The sequence below is a fragment of the Amblyomma americanum genome, chromosome 1, assembly GCF_052857255.1.
Source record: "Amblyomma americanum isolate KBUSLIRL-KWMA chromosome 1, ASM5285725v1, whole genome shotgun sequence".
NCBI classification, from domain to species: Eukaryota; Metazoa; Arthropoda; class Arachnida; order Ixodida; family Ixodidae; genus Amblyomma; species Amblyomma americanum.
The window spans coordinates 438,045,822-438,059,497 of record NC_135497.1 but is presented as its reverse complement, the minus strand read 5'-3'; the positions used below and the strand labels follow the sequence as shown (position 1 = coordinate 438,059,497).

At 47.1% G+C, this 13,676-nt stretch overlaps 1 long non-coding RNA gene across 2 annotated transcripts; it reads left to right on the top strand.

The window, feature by feature from the left end:
* The first annotated feature begins 2,029 nt into the window (after positions 1-2,029).
* Positions 2,030-6,388, top strand: LOC144103997 (uncharacterized). 2 transcript variants are annotated; one of them, XR_013308401.1, is made up of 4 exons: positions 2,030-2,392; positions 2,495-2,812; positions 3,378-3,461; positions 5,276-6,388. It is a non-coding gene; the product is annotated as an uncharacterized LOC144103997 (long non-coding RNA). The 2 variants fall into 2 exon arrangements; XR_013308400.1 differs by having other exon boundaries at positions 5,273-6,388.
* Positions 6,389-13,676: the final 7,288 nt, after the last annotated feature.

The window sequence follows — 13,676 nt, the reverse complement described above, 5'->3', positions numbered from 1 at the left end:
TCTGGGGATGTTGAGGCTAACCCTGGACCACTCCCAAACATGGTATTGAGTTGGGATCAGAAAAGAATGTTGGGTGAATTACTGGCTAGTCAAGCCCGCATTAGCCAAGAACTCGCGGCCCTCACTGCCACAAAACTGTTGGTGGCAGCTACCAACCAGCACATATGAACACGTCCTTACCCGAATGCACAGGCGGTACTGCATTACCCAATATTCAAATAAATGTCTCTTTTGCGATGCCTACCCTACCCTCTACCATATCTACTGGGAACAGAAGTCTGGCCCAGCCTTTCTGGCATTCATGTGTATTTGGATGCCACATTTGGTGCAGGAAGCGTTAATAGAGCAACGCAATCAATGCCTTAATGTGCATTGGAATCTCTCAAGCTAGCCTGATAAATGCAAAATTCAGGGCTGAGAAGTGCGAAATTGCAGTTAAAGAGGAGGAGTTTTCCTGTAATAAATTTCTGACTTCCTTACGGCACCTACTGTGAATACGTCAAGTACACAATAAAAGTGCTGACTCATTCTGACATGTTCTGTGCTACGACATGCTGCAATGTGAGCTGCATCTTTTCCACTCTACATAGGGCATGCCCTCTTTCTCGTTTCCATCTCCCGGTTATGCTGTCCTAGCTACATAAGGAAGCACCTAACAGAGCTCGATAGATCTATTTTCTATGATACCAGGTCATCAATATCTCATTCACACAACACCGATACAGTTCTGCAGCCCAAAGAAATGTTCACTTTGCTCCCTTTGTTCACTGGGTAAGGGCATCCGTGCTGCTTAGGATAGAAGCACGACTTTTCTACTCACTGATCATTCTGTAGCAGACGCTCCTCTTGACCCGAAAATGCTTTCGGAACTGCGAATAAACCGCACATTTCACATGTCAAAGCCATGCACACAGCTATACCTATATGCCAAACAGTTAAATGTGAGTAGACGCGCACTCCAGTGTCGTCGAGGCGCCTGACGACCTGATCAACGAAGTGATCAACCTTCGGGCGTTCATCGCCATGTTTACGCTGTACCACATCAATTAACATTTCATCTTCGGTGTCAGACGAACTTGACAGCAGTTCATCAATTGCGGCAACCATCCGTATTTTCTGCTCCATCGCGTGAGACTGCGCGCAGACACGAGCGAAAAAGTACGGGAAAAGCGGCTTCCCCGCAGCACGCGTTCCGCAATGCTTTCCAGGATTGCACCCTTGCGAACCGTCGATTTTCCGGGTGCGAGTTGGGGCAACGAAAAACTGACCCGGCAGGGTGCGCTTCCTGTGATCGAGGACGGCGGGTGCGCACCGATGCAGTTGATCGATGATAGAAGGTGCGCACCAAGACGCCTCGGTGCTCAACAGTGCGGGTGATCGAGGATGCCATTTGTTTCGTGTCTTGCAGGTTCAGCGGTCGCTCCCGGTTTGTTTTCGGACGATAATGGCCGCGCTTCGCGATTTCGGCAGTTCTTCGTGGCGTCTCAAACTGGCGCGCCGTTATCTCTCTCTCAAACTCGTTAGCGCGCTTATATCTTTTCGTTCGCGCGCGGCGTCTATCACCGCCTCTGGTATCAGCTATAGCTGTATTGTATATCTTTTTTTCTCTCTTGCAGCTGGCTCAGCGATCGCTAACGACGCCTGTTTCGTTCGCACTTCTGGGTTTCGACTCGATCGTATCGGCATATGCGCGCTCTCCGAGCGACGTCGACCTCGTATACGCGTGAGACACGCGCGGCTCACGGCAGATAACGGATGCATTGCATATACGATATGCATCCGTTATCTCTCGTGAACTCCACGGAGTTGGTTTCCGGTCTTGTTTTATTGCAGCACATACACGCGCGTGTCGGCGCGCTCCCTCTGATGTAGGTATGCACGCATATGTGTCGTGCATGCGTGGTAGCGCTTTTTGCTGTTGGCTTAAGTGGCTTAAGTGCTGGCTTAGTTTATATCCGTAGCTCTCTTCTGGTATCTACGTATCTTTGGTTCGTCTCTTGCAGAGGTTGAGCTATATCACTCTGTTTCGGACAGCGCTTTGACATCCAGCTCTGCGCGGCACCCGTGCGGCATCTCTTTGGTGCGGAAATGCATGCGTGCGGCTGTGTTGGTTCAAGCTTACGGGTAGTATCTTATTCCGTTTCTTTGGCGCTTTACGGTTAGCAGGAGTCGCTCGTTCTGCATGCTATCTTTTGCATCTGCTTCGTTTCTTATATATACGTCAGCTCCGTTCCAACGCTTTCACTTCATATACGTTCATTTCGGAGGAGATACAGGATGGCCGCGCCACTGAGAATCCTCTTCGAAGGTGTGGAGACAGAAAATTTTAAGGTAGTCGACGATACCGGTGCACCCATTTTCCATGGAAACCAGCGCCTTTATGTGACAGCAGGTGCGTACGTATATAGCTTTCTCGCTACATGTGCATGTATATGCAATATTTGATCATGCAGTACTTAGTGCGCAACATATATATGCTTTCCTTTGGTTGCAGACAACTTGCAGGTTTGGCTCAAGGCGCCGGCAGCCCCCGTGCCATCTACCACCAAGTCTGGGGAGTTGTGGCCTCGGGCCAAATTTCTGTTCCTGATTGAAGAATATAAAAATTTCAATTCAGACCCTTCTAAACGCCTAAAAACTAAACGACAACTCTGGGAAAATTTGGCAGATTGGATGAATTCAAAATTCGGATGCCATTTGACCCATTCGCAAATTGAGAACAAGTGGCGGGGTCTAGTGAGAAAATATATAAAATGGTGCGACACCATAATAGCCAATCAGGGGTGGACCGGAGAACATGCGACTTTGAAGAGTAAGTATATTACTTGTATACGTACGTAGAACATGATCTCAGAAGAGTAAATTAATTTCTACAGAATGGAAAACTTGTTATGTTTTCCTGATTATATGCATATGTGACTTTTGCCTCTGAAGCAGTTTATTCATTCCACAAACCTGTTAAGAATGTTGCGGCATTTTTTACTCTTTGGTCCAGGTAGATTGTGTGACAGAATAATTAACTGTACCAATTTTGGACATCTCTTGTCTAAATGATGTAATTCCTGTTGTAATTTTAGGGTGTTATAGATTACACAGCAACATTGGGGTGGTTGTATTGAATGTCTTTTTGTCAACTGCATACAGCTGTTGAGGCATAAACCCGGACTTTGTGCTCATGCCAACTGCTCTACTGCTGGGCAACTATCGGGCATTATGTATGCCGTGGTTATAGGCTAGCTGTACACGTGTCTTGTCTCGCTGAATAGATATATGTCAAGCTTCATGCATGAAATAGTGTGTTTGCAAAGAGCTGTACACACATTAAGTGATGTCATATATGTGTGTCAAATGGATCCTATATTTTTTTTTGTTCTCAGGGAGCTCGCTGAAATTTTTGAAAAAGCTCACAGCATCAACCCGCCCTACCTGCTGGGGCCAGGACTCGTCTGGAGCATCCATGAGTGAGTCATTTTTTTTTCTGCACACGAGAAGTGCGACAGGGAATTTACATGCATTGTAGCACAGGCTTTGCCGAAATAAGTAACTAGTATATTGGGCTTGCCTCTCAGCCATATAGTGGAGCCCTTATGGCACCACTACACAGCAAATGGCCTCAGATAGTGAGGAATGGTTCTCCTTACAGATTTAAGGTTTAAGGGCTGCCATGCATGTGCTCCATTACATGCCTAAAGAACAAACCCAGTTGCTTGGTTACTTTTGGAAAACACAGTGCATGTTGTGCAAAACATATTTGAAATCAAACACCACCAGGGGTTTCCCCAAGCATAAAATCAGAGGGATGTTGGTGAAGTAGGGGAGGAGTGGTAGTCATTTTTCAGTTTTTAATTGTCTTGATGTGGCACCTAGGACAAGAAAGGCCCATGACTGCAGCACTACACTCATGACAAAGAGTGTCAACAATTGTTTTGCTTTAGACAAGGATACAAGTCATATTTATCAAGAGACAAAAGTAAGGAACAACGATTACATGAAATGTGTCCAGAAACAGTGCAGTAGCTCGGACTACTATAAACCTAACAAAAAAAAACTACCTCTGTTCAACACCAGTCGCATATCGGACACTTGTAAACCTCCGCAAAACATGCATCTTTGCTCTGAACATAACAGACCGAGTCCATAATTAAACACACACACCAAGAAATCTCATGTGCATGCTCAACTCTGTACGCACACGTGGAAGGTGTACATCAGAGCTTTGATGTCAGCCGTGATGATTTGCATGACACTGACACATCTAGGTATCAAAATTTATGGCTGCTACGCACAGTTGGTTGAATATGTACAAGCACAAGGTTGAATATGTACAAGGCTCTTCGCACACTGCGACTATTCACCCAATAACCATCGAGCAATCAAGAAATATAAACCAAGACATGAGTATATCTGTGTGTTTCCTACTAATAAAATAACTGAACTGCCACAAATATATGGCGCATTCTCAGCCACTTTCCTATCAGTTACATCCGTGAGTTAGGTATGAAAAAATTCACTACCAATTAAGGAAGGGCCTTCAGAAAAACAAGAGGGTGTGTAGGGAAGCCACTGAACCTTGCACAAAATATATGGCAGGCAGTAAACAGCTGGTTTAAGGGCACATGGAAGGCCACAGGCATTGAAAAATTTGACTTTGTGTACAAATGAGTGCTTTTTCTTGATTAATGCGGCCAACATGTGAAATAGTGGCCCAATACATCAGGAACATTATGGCACCACATATGTAAGGCTTCATGTTTTGAGCGATATTGTGCCATTGCTCTCAGCAATCTAGAATTACTGACAATAAAATGCTCTCACTTTTTGAAAATGGATCTTGATACATTTGAAAGGACATTAAAGCTGTCAAATTTAGTTTACACTTCCTGAAAAAATTTTTGCTCTAGCTTCTTTGTAAATGTAAATGTGGTATGAGCATTATAAAGTTCCTTCTATGGCTGTTTAGGGCGCAACATTAAACTTGACAGGTTAATTCCATGGGGTAGACTCTTTTGAACAACAATACAAAACAATCTGCAGTGTTAATTTTTTGGACTAACTGAAATTGAAAAGCCTTTGATAGCAATTTTATCCCTGTTTCCTAAATGGTTTGAAAGATGCTCCATGTTGACTTTTGATGTCAGCAGAACTATATATACGAAATTAAATGACTAAATGAATGACAGTGCCCTTTGTGTAGGGATTACATATATGCACTACAAAGTCTTGTTCTTTAGTGCAAGGAATGCGTAATGATGTCGCATTATTTTGCCACCAGCAGCCAGGCTGAAACTGGCAGCTCGCAACTGAGCACGAGCACAGGCAGCACTACTGCTGGAGATTCATAGCCCCCAAGCCCATCTACGCTGCCAAGCCCCCTGCAGCAGCAACCAGGCGCAGCCAGGAAGAGGCCCAGGACAGATACCTCTCGTACAGAGCTCGAGAGTGCTGTCACCCATCTTGAGGTGGCCGAAGCTAACAGACAGCAGCGGCACAGGGAGCGCATGGCTCTTGAAGAGAGGGAGGTTACTGCTTAAGAGAGGACTGCAGCTCTTGAGAGGGTGGCTGCAGCACTTGAACGGCAGGCGCTTGCCTCACTCTATTCTCCGATACGTGCCCCAGGTCATTCCCCAAACTCATTCCTCAATTCATTCCCCAGTCCGTTCACTCTCCAAGCCCTCCTTACTATAATGCTTAGTTTTAATGTTTCGTTTTTTATCTAGTCTGCACTTAGTTTTATAATTTTCATTCATAATTGCTGTTATATATGTTTGTGTTCAGTTCCGTATATTTCTGCTAAGTTGCTATGTATGTGTGTGTGCGTACACTTAGACACATGCAAATTCATCTCGTTCTTGGTTGCACTTCATATTGTGTACATACTTCAATAAATTTTACAACCCTCTAATAAGCTTGAGCAGGGTCTGTCAGCGCTTCAGAGTCCTCTAATAAGATTTGCGTGTTTCATGGAATGTACATTCTGATCACTTGTTTCTGTGTGTACTGATAATTAATTGAATGGCAACAAAATTTTCCAGAGCATACTTGTCTAAATTTCGCTCGCACGCACCATCCTTCCAGCAGTTTAGCTTGCATACTCATCATCATTTACTATTCAGGGGACACAATGCATGCCCTCTGGGCCAAAAGGGTAACTGAAATAAATAAATAAATTTGAACATGTCGGCCATCTTATGGTGAGTATAAGCTAACACAGAGCAGTGGACGGCCATTGAAGAAATAAAGATTGCTGCTGACTAGAGGAGGAGTGCAGCACTTGAGCGATGGACCTCCTCCTCACATCATTCTCCGAGCCTCGTAACTAATGCATATAGTTTTTAATGTTTTCTTTTATTCTGTCTAGTCAGCAGTTGACATTTTTTAGAACTTTCATTAATTAACTGCTTCTGTACGTTTCATTCTGTTCAGACTCATATATTTCCACTAATTGGCTGCATGTGTGCCTGTATATGCACACTTGTAAATTCGTCTCTTATCATCTATTACATATCAATATGTGTGTGCTTTATATAATCCTAATGCTTCATCCTTACATACATTCTACAACCATATGTAATAAGATCTCAGTGTATTATTTAATATACATTCTGATTACTTGCAGAGCATAACTGTCTAAAATTTCTCTATTGCACACCCTCATTCCAGCACTTAGATTACGCACTGCCTCTTGTCATTTACTGAGCAGGGTACAGTATTCAGGCATGTATGAAGAGAAAACTGAAAGGATACTCTGCATGATTTATGAACGAAAATTTTTTTCACAAACATCACACATGGACATAATTTTGTGTACCAATATCCCTTGCTACATTGAGCAGTCTATGCAGGTGACAGGCAGGAGCATACTCCAACAATTAAGGAAAACAGAAGGAATTAACGTACAGCAAAATGTGTCATCCTGCAGGACCACACAGCTATATTTGCCTATGGGGAGAGCACAGAGCTTGAAACATAGCGCCAGCAAGATCAACAACAAAGCGTTTCAATATACACAACTTATATGAGAAACTTATACAGCTCACATTCAAACTCTTACCATGGGTTAATGATATACTCCCTCATTAAGGGCAGGCCACAGGTGGTAGTAGACTATGGTTAATAATTAAGCAAAGTTTTTGTCAATAAATTTAAGCACTATTTATGCAATTTATATTGCATGAAAAATCATGAAATTCAGCTAAACATTTTTGTTAGTGCACGGTTCAGGAACACCATTACCACACAACAGAAAAGGCTGCAAATTCAACAACAAACAGTTCTGAGCAGTCCTATCTAGCTAGAAGATCCCTTCAGAACCAGAAGTTCTCAGTAGGGACCAGAAGATGAGCCCAGCACAAAATCAGCCGCCCTATTAGGACCATACTGTAAGAAAGGACCATTTATTATACACATGTTTCTTCTTTCCGCAAGTGTCGTTCTGTGCAGCGAGCGTGCTTTTGTGCCCACACGTGTGCTTTCTGTACGGGGAGCGTCCTTGGCGCCGCCCACCGTTCTGCGAACGGACCGATGGTCGCCCGCTTCGTTACCAATTGGTGTGGTCGTTAGGGTCGCGGGCAATGCCCCCGCCACCCGAAGTACGAACTGGAGAGCCGCGCGGCGTCTGCTTTCAAGTGGGCCCGTGCACATGTGCGCGTGAGTGTGTGCGTGTGTGTGCGCTTCCGGTGCATTGTAAGTGCGCGGTAGCCTGCGGCGCTGGGAGGATACACAGCGAAGAGACGGACGACAAGGAACGAGTGTGTCTCAGAGAGTGTGTGTGTGCGATGCTCGACGGTGCGGGTGCGCGAGCGGGTGCGAATTCGCGAGTAACTATTTTGGCATGTAAATAAGTTTTTGTAAATATATCCTTTTGCATTTCCTTCACATGAGTGCTTAATCGTCTCATTTTTTCAGCGCGTATTTGCTAACATTAATTTAATCTTAAGGGTCATCTCTAACATTAATCAGAAGTGGGATTGTAACTGCGCGAACCGGACTGGAGACTGCGAATTCCAGAAAGCGAACTGTAGTTAATCACGACCATGAGCGAGACACCTTCAGGAGCGACAGCGGGCACCACCGACGGTCAAGATGGAGGAAAAGTGAGCGACAGCATTTCAGTGAGCAGAAGAAGAAGAAAGAATTTTAATGAAAGAAAGGCGGAGAGGTCGGCCGGTGGTAACAGGGCCCTGGCCTGCTACTCCACACAGGGGAAAGGGAAGAGGAGGAAAAGGAAAGTGTGAATGAAGGCTGATGATGGCATAATACAATGAGTTTCACGGGTGATGTCTATGCACACGCACACACACACACACACAACACTGGCTGGCGCTCGCATCGCGGTTACTGGACACACATAGAACTCAAAACTGGTGTCTGCAACACAACACCGACACATGTCATTAACCATGTAGGTTGTGCACAGGCGGTCACAAACGAGTATCCAGGCCTGTTTCACACAAAAAGTTGAGCAGGGCTTTTGTCACACGCCACCAATCAGAACGTCTCGTCCTTGCGCCCAGAAGAGTTTCCTCAGAGAGAGGGCGAGAGTCCAGGTTTTTCACGGTCGCCGCCAATGTTGTTCTTTCAGAAGTATACTTCGGGCACGCGCAAAGAAGGTGTCCAATAGTCTCTGGGGTGTTGCACTGTGCGCAATTTGGGTTACTTTCGATGCCGATCTTGTGAAGATAGTGTTTGGTGGAGGCAACGCTAAGCCGTAGCCGGTGGAGTAAAGTCCCATGACGTCGCACCACCACAGATGGGAAATGTAATCGTGAGCCAGCGTCAAGCTTACACACGCGGTCCTGTTGATGACTCGGATCATGCCAGTGCGACTGCATTGCCGCCTGCATTAAATGCGCCAACAAGGCTCCGATGTCTGATCTTGAAAAGGCTATCTCAATGAAAGCACCATCACTATGTGCCATCCGAGCCTCGGCGTCAGCACGCTCGTTTCCCGCTATGCCGCAATGGCTCGGTATCCATTGAAAATTTATGATATGGCCGCGGTGGAAAGCCTCGGCTAACAAAAGCACAATCTGTTGAACCAGCTGCTCGCATGCTCTTGGTTTTAGATAAGTTTGTACGACCTGTAATGCCGATCTCGAGTCGCAGAATATAGTCCATTGCTGCGCTGGCTGGTGACCAATATAAAGGACGGCTTCTCGTATGGCTGCCAATTCGGTTGCCGTAGAGGACGTTTTGTGCATGAGCCTGAAACGGTGACATGAGGCATTTCCTGGCACTATCACCGCTGCAGCTGAAGAAGTGGTCGTAACGGATCCGTCCACGAAAACATGCTGGGTGTTAGTATACATAGATGTAATGTATGACAGCGCCAGCTGTTTCAGTCCGACTGTTGGAATGTGCGTTTTATTTGTTATCCCTGGGATTGTTGTCCGTATAGATGGTTTTGGGACTGCCCAAAGTGGCACCTCCGCAATCTGGTGTGGCGCGTAGTTCGAAGGCAGCGCATTGCGCTGCATCCAAAGGGCTCTGGAAAAGGCTGCATCTGGACGCACCGCACTAATGTTAGTCAGGGGGTGATGACGATGCCTGGTCAGATGCCGCAAATGCACACGAAGTGGCTCCTGTTGAAAATAAATTCGTGCTGGGCAGGCGCGGGCCTCATAAAATGTGCCCCATGTAGAAGTTTTACATGGCAATCCCAAGCATACTCTTAAAGCACGAGCCTGCGCGCTTTCAAGCACACGCAGGCCTGATAGTCTGACCCCCGAGAGAACGGGTGCACTGTATCTGAGAAGGCCGACTACCAGCGCCTGGTACACTTGTAGTAAAGATCGCTCAGAGGGACTCCAACATTTTCCTGCCATACACCGCACAATGCTTGCAAAGCTGTCGAGCTTTTTCTTGAGCACAGAAATGTGCTTCGTCCAGGACAGGTCACGGTCTATCGTAACACCTAAGAATTTGTGATGTGTTACGTATGGAACAATTTGCCCGTCGATTGTGACCGGATACCACGCCATTATCTTGCGTGTGAAAGCCAATGTTACGCTTTTAGTTGGCGAAAGTTCAAGCCCCTGACGGCGCAAGTACGCAGACGTAATGGACACCGAACGCTGCAATCTTGCTTGCACTTGGGGACGCGTGACACTTGATGTCCAGATGCAAATATCGTCTGCGTAGGCGGATATTGAAACAGTCTTCGGTAGTTGTTTGAAAATGCCAATGAGCACGAGATTGAACAACGTTGGACTGAGCACTCCTCCCTGAGGAACACCACAAGCAACATGATGATCTGCTGTGTCACCTTCAAGAGTCTCCATGTAGACTGTCCGGTTTGTCAAATAGCTTGCAATCCAATTGTGTAGACGTCCGCCTATACCACATTCTTCGAGTGCATTTAGTACTGCATCATGCTGAACATTATCGAATGCGCCCTTTATGTCGAGGAAAAGAGCAGCAGTCAACCTGTGACGGCGTTTTTCATGTTCTACCGTTGACACGAGATCAATTACACTGTCGATGGCAGACCGGCCTTTGCGGAAACCCGTCATTGTGGAAGGGTATAGCCATGTTTTTCAAGGAACCATTCTAGACGGGTTAGCACCATACGCTCCATCGTCTTGCCAATACAACTTGCCAGAGCTACTGGTCTGTAGGATGTTAATGTGAGTGGCGATTTCCCTGGTTTGAGCAAGGCCACAATGCGGCTTCTTTTCCACTGCTGTGGTACAGTGGCAGAAGCCCAAGAGTGGTTGAACAATGTTAAGAGGGCTTCCATTACCTGTGGGCCTAGATGACGAAGCGCATTGTATGTTATTCCATCAGGTCCTGGGGATGAAGGATGCGTGCAAGCAGAAAGAGCTGCTTTCAGTTCTTGAATTGTGAAGGGGATGTCCAGTCGATCGTCCATCGGGGGGGGAGCACATCGATGCTGCCGAGGTAAAGAAGCGCTTCCGGCAATTCTCGAGCAGAAATCCTCCGCCACCTCTAGTTCTTGCCGTCTATCATGAAGTGCCAATGCACGGAAAGGGTGTTTCTGCTGGGGAAATGTCGGCAGTGCTCGAACAACGTGCCAGATTGTGGAGAGTGGTTTGCGGGGATCCAATCTGCTGCAAAATGACCGCCACCGTTGTTTGCCTAGGTTCTCCAAATAGCGCTGTATTTGCTTCTGGGCACGTCGAGAGGCCCGGAGATCCGAGACATCCTTTGTCCTCCGGTATTTTCTTTCTGCGCGCCGACGAATCGCCCGAAGCTGCGCGTAGATCACATCCACTGGTGCTGTGGAGTTTGGCGCTGAGATATTGCGTGTTGCATCGTGCATGGCCGAAATAATACGCTGTTCCACATCTGTTGGATCAGCGAGTTTCCCACAGGTTTTTTCTAGAACAATGCGGAAAGCACTCCAGTCGGTGCAACGTATTTTGGCATTTGGAAGACGGTGAAACCACCGTAGCTGCACATACGTCGGTATGTGGTCACTTCCATAAGTTTCAATATCAGCACACCACGTTGCGAACGATGACAGGCGCCTGGATACAAATGCAAGGTCCAGGCAGCTGCTGTAGGTAGTCCCGCGTAGAAATGTCGGCGTGCCATCATTGAGCAAAACGAGACTTGCATTGTTCATGAACGTGGCGATATCCCGTCCTCGAACGTTCGTAACGGCGCTTCCCCAGCCGTGGTGATGCGCATTGAAATCTCCTACTATTATATGGGGTTCCGAAACGCTGTCAAGTAGTGATTGTAGTCGTAGGGCATCAAATCGACCCCTTGGTGGTATGTAGCCACCTAGAATAGAGATTGTGCGCCCATTCAAAGTCACAGTGATTGCTACATACTCGTTGCTACTGCCCCCAGGAATTTGATGCCGAACGTAAGTGAGGTCACGACGGACGCATAGTAGTACCTTGCTCAAATGCCCAGCCGCTTCAGAGAGGAAACTTTCATAACCGGACAGTCGAAAAGGAGATGTGATATTAGGCTCACATATTACAAGCACCGGAAATCGGTATTTGAAGATCCTCTGCCTGAGATCTGCTTGGCGGCCTCGCAGACCTCGAGCATTCCATTGTAATACTGCCGATCGAGAGATTCTCTCCTGCAGTGAGGGTGCTGACGACAGTAGAGCCATAATTTTGACTGCTATTAAAGGGTGGCAAGCACCGGTTCAATAGCGTCTAAAATTTGGACAGCAGCCTTAGCAATTGGCGTGTCCACTCCAGCAATTATCAGCCGTAAGGTGCCTATCAGCTGCTTCAGCATCGCCCTGATGTGATCATCTGCTGTCGACACAGCCGGCGGACGCACAGGCGGACGTGTCACAGAGCTTACAGTACGCGATGGTAGAAGTGGCCACTCTGCGGGGTCCTCCTGGGGGGTTGTCAGTCTTGGCTCTTGCGGAGCTGGAGGCAGTGGCTTTTGCGCGGCAGAGCGGTCGCGGTCCTCCTGATGTGTTGACACGTCATTTACTGAGCTCAATTTCTTCTGCCGACTTCGTGTCCTCCTCCTGGAGCGACGTACTGCGATTGCTGCTTCTCGGTGAGTAGAATGGTCTCTCACCATTTTCTTCAAGATCTTCATCTCTGTTTTCACCTTCGGACATTCCCTAGATGTTGCCTCATGAGGACCTTTGCAGTTGGCACAAACTGGAGACTCAATCGTACATGTAGGTCCATCGTGCACGCCACCACAACGCGGACATGTTTTCGTGCTCGTACACGCAGCACTTACATGTCCAATCTTCTGGCATTTTCGGCACTGCACCGGTCGGGGCACATAAGGACGCACTGGGTGCCTCACAAAACCCACTTTCACATGCGATGGTAAAGTAGTACCCTCAAACACTAGTTTGACACACCGTGATTTGCCGAAACGATGGATGTCAGTTATGCGAACAGAACTTGATAGCAGTTGCACCAAGTCCATATCCGTGATCTGTATGTCCACGTCAGAAATCACACCAGCAGTAGTGATAAGTCCATGAGCGAAGAACGAGCGGACTCGTATGTTGCCAAGGACAGACACGGTCTTCAACTTATCCAGGGTTGCCCGGCTAGAGACATCAACAGAGAGGATATTCCTTCTTGCGTTAATACGCACTTCTTGGACTTGGCCCGGAACCAGTCGTTCAAGAAGAAGTGTCAAAGTCTGCCTGTTGATGGAGTTGAGATTCTCTTCCTCAACAGGCATGTATGAAATTGTGTAAGTGAGAGATTGCTCACTTACATTGGCCTCGTTGGTTGTTTTCTTGCTCACGCTGGATTGGTGAGGCATCTTCGCTGGCACAATGGACTTGTTAGCCCGCTTCGTACACACACTGGGCCCACACTCAGTCGGGGTTTTGGAAAGCTTCCTCTTCAGGCGCCGACTCACAATCTCGGTGTAGCCTCCGTCGAACTCCATGTCATCCGAGTCAGAGAAACTGGACGATCCCGGGAGCTCTGAGGGGAGATCCATACTGCATCCAGGCTGATCTGTGCAGTTCACACTGCTAGCCACAGAAGGCAGCAGAGGCGGCGGGTCATCCGCCATCGCCTGGGACGGCGAGGTTGCCTTGAAGGCTACAGAAGCACAAAGTATTTCAAAAAAACAGGAGCTCGATCAAGAGATGCTGCCGTTCGCAGCGCTCTTCTTCTTCCTCCTTCTCTGAGAGCAGCGTTGGCATACGCTAAAGCGACGTGGCCTAATCCCAGAAAGTGAGCGATTTCCTGAGCGCG